At 39.5% G+C, this 8,090-nt stretch overlaps 1 pseudogene; it reads right to left on the bottom strand.

The window, feature by feature from the left end:
- Positions 1-894: 894 nt before the first annotated feature.
- LOC102822215 lies at positions 895-7,314 on the bottom strand (annotated as a pseudogene).
- Between the last annotated feature and the right edge of the window lie 776 nt (positions 7,315-8,090).

Raw genomic sequence — 8,090 nt, 5'->3', positions numbered from 1 at the left:
CGTGGAGTCAGTTTCAACTTATAGCAACCCTCCATAGGGTTTCAGAGGCTGTAAATCTTTAAGGGAGCAGAAAGCCTTATCTTTCTCCTGTGGAACCACTGGTAATGTTGCACTGTTGACGGTGAGATTTTCAGCTGGACTTGTAACCACTACGCTACCAGAGTTCCTTCTAAAGTATTTGGTGGTGGTGGTGATGGTGATGGTTATGTGCCATGGAGTCAGTTCCAACTCATTGTAACCAAATATAGGATTTTTGAGACTATAAATCTTTTTTTGTTGTTAAGTGCCACTGAGTTGGTTCCAACCCATACTGACCTTGTATAGCCTTTCTGAGGAGCTGGTGTAGTTGAACCTCTGACCTTGTGATTCAAACCAACATTGCAGTCCAGCGCATTAACCCATAGTACCATACAGAACTGGAAAAAAATCACCAAAAAAATGCAGGCTCAACCTGGCTTAGCTTCCAAGATCAGACGAGTTTGGGCTCACTCAGGTTGGGATGGCCTTAAACTGCATAGCTCTTTATTGGAGCAGTAAGCTTCTTCTTTCTCCCATGAAACAGATGGTAGTTTTGAACTATGGACTTTGAGGTTAGCAGAATGACTCATAATCACTACCACTACTAGAGCTCCTTCTAAAGTGGGTAGCAGGAGTTAATCATCTAGACTTAAAACAGACTTTCCAGAAAGAAGAACCAGATGGTAAGAACTATAAAGAGTCTTGAGTTTTACCACACTTGCAAGTGAACAAATTATCCTTCCACAGCTTCATAAATGTTTGTAGAAGACACAAGAGGTTTTTTTGTTTTGTTTTGTTTTGTTTTTTGGCATTCAGACTTTAATGACTAACTGCATAATGCCTGAAAACAAAAAAATCAAAGTAATTTGTTGAAGGTTATACGTCAGACTCAGCAAATTTTTTAGCCACTAGCTCTTCAGTCTTCCTCAATTCTAAAGTGCTCGAGTTGGGTTTGAAGCTGGTGTCGGCCTTGAGGTTGTCCATGACAACAGTGAAGCCTGAAAGAATGTAGCTGCCACCTCTGCTCATCAGCAATTTGGGATGACTTCGATCTGGCAAAACCTGGTAATTTCGGAGCCAGGTTTCGGAGAGCCTGAAGTTAATGACCCCTCCTCTCTCCCGTAGTTTTGTGTAGCATTCCAAAAGAGGCTCCATATACTGTCAGTATACCCACAAATGGCCTGGAAAAGACCACAAAGTCCAGCAAAGTCATCAGCAGTAGGATGGGATGGAAAGGACCTGCTACAATGAAACCATCTGCATTTCTTTCACTCAGTAGAGTGGGGGCCTCTAAATGCCTTTTCCTATGCTTTTCTTGTCTCCTTTGCTGTTCCTACATATAATCCTTTTTGCTTCCTTTCTCTTTAGGTTCTTTACATTCTGCATCTTCAAAAATAATTTCCATTGTTTCTTATTCTCCTGGGATAGTGTGCCCTATCGAGCTTCAGCCATGCTGTCTTCATTTTCCTGTTCACAAGTCTGTTTTTCCTCAGAGATCTCAGAGATCAAAGTCTTTATTTATTGCAACACAGAAGGCAGCATCAGCTTCATGTTTACAGTTTGTCTTTGCTTCCCAAACCTCACGCAGAGCAGAGGATACAGAGAGGTGGTGGTGGTGGTTATGTGCCATGGAGTCGGTTCTGACTCATAGCGACCCTGTATAGGGTTTCCAAGGTTGTAAATCTTTACGGGAGCAGAAAGCCTCATCTTTCTCCAGTGGAACAGCTGGTAGTTTCGAACTACTGACCTTGAGGTTCACAGCCTGATTCGTAACCACTACGCTACTGAGAGGTGGGTTGAGGGAAATGATAGGCTTGTAGTGCATCTGTAGCACAACCAAGGAACTTTAAGTTTTTGAAAACAGCCAGTCTTAAGAAAGATAAGGCAAACATACCTAACAAACCTTTGCTTGGTGGTGGTGGTGGTGGTGGTTATGTGCGGTGGAGTCAGTTCAGACTCATAGTGACCTTTTCTAGGGTTTGCTAGGCTGTACATCTCTGGTAGCGTAGTGGTTACGAATCGGGCTGCGAACCTTAAGGTCAGCGGTTCGAAACTACCAGCTGCTCCGCGGGAGAAAGATGAGGCTTTCTACTCCCGTAAAGATTTACACCCTCGGAAACCCTATACAGGGTCGCTATGGGTCGGAACCGACTCAATGGCACATAACAACAACAACAACAACAACATCTTACCAGGAGCAGAAAGCCTCATCTTTCACCCATGGACTTGTTGGTAGTTTTGAACTGCTGACCTTGGGGTTAATAGCCCAACTCATAACAACTATGCTACCAGAGCTCCTTAGATCTTTCTTATCTTAGATAGTATCATATTATACTGTCCTTTGCCCCAGTAAGGAAAATTATATCTATCTCCCAAGGCTGTTTGCTATACAAACATTCTTGTAAAGATAATCCAAGGACATGTAGACAGGACTTCAGAATACAGCAGGAGTAAAACTAGGAGACACATATTAAATACACTAAGTAAAATAAGAAGCCTATATTAGAGCTAAAATTTCTCAAGACAGATGACTACAAAAATTGAGTTCTCAGTTAGTTAAACACTGTGAACCTAGCATGTAGCAGACATTTTCTCTGCTTCTATTAATCTAATGCCCACACCACACAACCAGACTCATTATAGGTATTTGAAGGTAAAACCAAAGTTAAGACATTACAAAGAATAGCCATTTCTTATCTGCTGTATGGAACATTCAAAGGATTTCCTCCCCAAATATACTTCTATTTTGCTTTGCATTATGGTTCCATTACAAATATACAACTCACTGAGAACATAGCCAGAGGATATCATTATTATCTGATGTCTTACCACTCCAATTATGTTAGTTACTTTAAGAACATTGAAGCAATTGAAGGAAATTCCCTGACATTAAAATGGTCTGGCATTTTCAACAGAAACTCATAGTTCAGCTTTGCAGAGAGAACAGCTGGAAAGATAAGGGCACAAAGATGTGCTGATTGCAAGTCAAGGAACCTGAAGAAAATGTAAATTAAACGTATTCAATTTCTGCTCACCCAGAGGAACATCCAATGGAAAATGGGCCCCCTGAGAGCAAGAAAGCCATAGGTAGGAGAGTGGAGCAGGATGGACACCTGGAGCCATTCCATAAGCTTTGCATGAGCTTTCTTAGTCCTATGAGCCGCCCTTGCTTATTTGAAAATAGATTCAGCTTGTTTTCCTCAGGAAGCTATTGAATATGTATGAGAAAGCTTCAAGAAGTACAGGGAAAATTTGAATGCAATGCTAATGGAATTTTTCCATGAACTTTTTGAAACTTCCTCATATTTGGGGCAATAACCAGAGCTAATTGAATGACGATGTCATGCCAAGCACCATGATATATCAGAAATTGCACTGGGCTTGGAATTCTTGTTTGTGAACTGCAACTAACTGATTGTGAGGGCTTACAGCAGGAAAGTCCTGCTCACTTTTGCATCTTAATTTCCCCCTATATAATGAGAGGGCATTTACTAGCCCTAGCATGTTTCAAATGTTTGGGGGAACAGAGCCAATGGCATGTTGTTTTTGTTAAGTTCCGTGGAGTCTGTTCCAAATTAAAACAAGTCTGCTGAAGTTTTCTGATGAGCAGCTGGTGGGTTTGAACAGCCGATCTTGTGGTGAGCAGTTCAGTGCTTAGCCTACTAAGCATTAGAAATTCTTTAATGACAACTTGGTGGTAAGAGTAAGTTGAGAAAGGTAAAGAAACCAGTGTCCTTAAGCCCTTCAACTAGACTTAATTGTAGTCAGTGTACCTATTATACACACAGAGAATTTCTATTTTGTAGATAGAGATGTCCTCTGCTAAAGTTAATTTAATAATCTCTATAAAAAAAGTATCTATGATTTTTTTCATGAGAACACTTACTTTTAAAAAAATACCCTTCCATGGAAAACCATTACTTAACAACAACAACAAAGGAAAGCCAACAATAACCAAGTCTTCCACACACACTCAAGTGGGATAGAAAATCCACCAGCAGTCGGGGTTTAGTTCCACATAATAAAGTAACACTCCCTGGGTGAAAAGTGAGAGAAGTGATGGAGGGGAATCCCAAGAATTTGATTTCCTATAAAAATGCCTTTAGAATTCATGTCATGTTCTTCAAATCATCAACTGTCTTGGCCTGTGTTTTAGGTCACTTTGTACTTCTTTGGTCCTAACTCACCCATTTAATTTAGTTATTAAAGTAATGGACAAATGACAAATAAAAGTAGACCGTAGATACCCACTATGCACAGCCAGTGAGTTGATTCTGATGCATAGTGATGCTGTTGGACAGAGGTGAACTGCTCTATATGGTTTCTGAGAATGTTAATTTTACAGGAACAGACTAGACTATTACAGCTTTCTCCTGCAGAGTGGCTGGTGAGTCTGAACTGCCAACTTCATGGTTAGTAGCCCAGTGCTTAACCCCCAGTGCCACCAGGTCTTCTTGTACTATACAATAAACAATAAACAGAGTTGTGATCTTTATAAGAGTTCTTAGTTTCTTAGTGCTGCCTTAACAAAAAATTATTATGGTAGCGTTAAAAATAGAAATGCATTTCCTCACAGTTCTAAAGACTAGAAGTCCAAATTCAGAGTGCCAGCTGTAATGGAAATATTCTGTTTTGTAACTTTCAGCTTCTGGTTGTTTTTATTGTTAAATGATGTGGAGTTAGTTTTGACATATAACAATTCTGTCTATGGTTTCGAGATTTTAAGTATTTTGTGGGAACAGAAAGCCTCATTTTTCTCCTGTGGAGTGGCTGGTAGCACTGACTTTGTGGTTGGCAGCGCGGTGCTTATCCTATTCTGCTGGCCCCACTGTTGGCAGTCCTGGGCTTGTAGATTTATATTCCTTTGTCTTCACATGATGTTTCCCCACTAAGTATGTCTCTGTGTCTATTCTGCTATTTTGGAAAGACACCACCCAAAAGGGATTGGATATAGAATCCACCCTACTCTGATATGACCTTGTTAGTATAACAAGAAAACCCCATTTCCAAACAGGGACACATTCACAGTTACCAGAGTTCCTACCTCAGCACATCCTTTGAAGACATACAGTCTAACCAATAACATAGGGGTTTTTACCATTTGGAAAAATTCGCTTGGAGGAAAAGAAAGATGCTTCTTGACTCATTTAAAACTGAATTAGGTACACCTGCTAGATGTAGCCAATTCCCCGAACTTCTTACATTATTTATTGGATTTAGAATACTTTCTAGCAAGTTAGGCTCTGACTCCCTTTTTACTACTTTATCCCCAGTGTTCTCCACTCATATGTTAAGGCCTTCAGATGTCTTTGTGTGACTGATTTTCAACAGCAGAAAACAGAAAAGGTGTCTAAGGGGAATATTACATATGCCAATATTCAAAAAAGCAATACAACACCAATTACAATGGTTGTCATATTTCCCCATCCACTCAATCAGGAAGATCTGAAATGATGAATGTCAATAGCATGTTAATGGGTTCTAGTGTGGCACTATAGGATAAGCACTGTACTGATAACTGTGATAACCTCAAGGTAAGCATTTCAAACACACCAGCTGGTCCTGGAAACCTTATACAGTGTTGCTACAAATTGAAACCAACAATAAGCATATTACTAGCATGCCCACTGCCTTTAGAGCTACAAATGTGGCAAGAGATTTAATCTGTGGGGTCGCTATGGGTTGGAACTGGCTGACAACATTTAACAACAACAATAATAACTGTGTTATGTTATGTTAACACAATTATATTATAAGCAATTGTTTAAAAGTCTGGCTGCTAATCTTAAGTCAGCAGTTCAAAACTACCAGCAATTCCACAGAAGAAAAATGAGGCTTTCTGCTCCTGTAAAGATTTACAGCCTCAGAAACCTTATACAGGGTCACTATGAGTCAATACTGACTCAATGGTATACCACCACCACCACCATAACATAATTGTTGACAATAAATATTGACTGAATAGCAATAAATAGTATAGGCAACTTTTGGAGTCCCACATTTTCTGAGTCAAACCAATGGCTTTTCCGTAAGGCTGAAAATGTAGACTTAGTTTTACATTAAAATTATCTGCAGAGATTTCTGTAAATGCTGATTCTGGTACCCTGCTACCAGTGAGTCTGATGTGGCTTAGTCAACAAAGCAACTACTCCTCACTTATCATCTATCTCATCATTTGATAGTTTGCATTCATTTCAACAGTAAAAGATCTACTATTCAACTACTTTAAGCATTAACAAAACTCATCAAGCAGTAAAGAACTCAGATGTGCTAGGTGTGAGTAACACTGGCTGTGATGATTACACTTATGTGTCAATTTTTACAGACCATGATTCTCAGTTGTGTTGGGAGATAATTTGTCAGTTACATAATGATGTGCTCATCCTCCATTTTTCATACTGATGATTTTTGCATAAGAACCAGGTCTTTAGAAAGTAACCATATCAACAAGTGAGGAGTGTGTGTATTTATTTTATTATTTTAAGCTCCTCAGTGACTCTAATATCTATAAAATGCAAGATTAATGGTGAGAATTACTAATTTAAACATTTTGGTAACAAGAATTAATTATCAGTTCTACTTTGAGAAACTTGGATTCCAAGTTCTGAGGTATAATAATCATTAGAGAAGGAAAATGAGATATTTAGAAAGACACAGAAAACTGATAGGAAACCACACAAATGTGATTAAATACTATGTGTAGGAATTGTTGTTGTTGTTAAGTGCCATCAAGTCAGTTCTGACCAACCCTGTGTAGGGTTTCGGAAGAGTGACTGGTGAACAGGAATTATTACATGGTTAGATATTCTGGGAAAATTGATGGTGGAAATGTTGTTGTAATTAAGTGGCATTGAGTTTGTTCTAATTCATAGTGACTTTGTATAGGTTTTCCAAGAAGGAGCTGGTGGGATTGGACTACCAACCTTGTACTTAGCAGTCCAGTGCTTATCCTGAAGCACTACACAAAGTATACTAAATGCATGGGGTTAGAAGAAATTGCTTTTTTTAGTAAGATACAACCAAGATAGTGAGAAGAAACACAATGATTATGGATCTTCAAAAAGGAATACAAGCCAGACCCAAAGGTAACTAAACCAAGAAGATCAGAGGATCTGATAGTTCAGAGACCACTAGTAAGTGTCCTGAATATAAAGGCCCTCTCCTTAAACTATTATTATGGGATAAAAGTCACATGCAAATGAAGGAAATAGTACTAAAAGAAGGAATGACGTATGGCCAGATGAGCCTTACCTCAAAGGTTTCAAAGGGGACAAAGTATAAGTTTACATTGGTCATATTTTTGGTAATAAATAAAAAGCTTACGAATTGGGCTACTAACCTCAAGGTCAGCAGTTCGAAACTACCAGTGGTTCTGCGGGAGAAAGAGGAGGTCGTCTGCACCTCTAAAGAGTTACAGCCTTGGAAACCCTTTGTAGGGTCACTATGAGTCGAAGCCGACTCCATGGTACTTAACAACAACAACAACAAATAAAAAGCTTATTCGTGCTGTGCATGGTTAACAAAGACTTGGGAATGGCAGCAGTATGTCTTGTGGGGAGTTATTACCAGCATGAATAAACTTAGTGTATACCTACGTCACCACACTTCTTCTAGTCACTGGCACTGCTTTATGAAAGAGAGGATGATGGCATTTGTCAATTGGGACAGTGTAAGCAGGCTTCCTGGGGTGTCCACCTTGACCTTGGCTACCACTGAGGAGTATGGAAGATGTACAAGGTAGGTGACTAAGCTCTTAAAACAGTAGCAGCCAGGTTTACTGAGGAGTATGAACAAAGAGTAGATCCTGCTTTCTCTGACTTTCCTAGAAGCAGTTATAAAAGGGTCTGATGTTCTCAAAGATGAGTATGATTAGGCTGAAAGAATCTTTTTGAGTTATTGTTGTTGTTAGCTTCTGTCAAGTAAGCCCCTGACTCATGGCAACCCTATGTACAATGGAGAGAGATACTGCCCAGTTGTGCATCACCCCCACTGAACCATGTACATAAACCTACATCCAAAATCAAACCCAGTGTCATCAAATTGATTTACACTCATAGTGACCCTGCAGAGGG

Source organism: Chrysochloris asiatica, unplaced genomic scaffold (assembly GCF_000296735.1).
Source record: "Chrysochloris asiatica unplaced genomic scaffold, ChrAsi1.0 scaffold00123, whole genome shotgun sequence".
Lineage (NCBI taxonomy): Eukaryota > Metazoa > Chordata > Mammalia > Afrosoricida > Chrysochloridae > Chrysochloris > Chrysochloris asiatica.
Note: the sequence above shows the minus strand (reverse complement) of the source record. Positions and strands in the feature narration are given on the sequence as shown.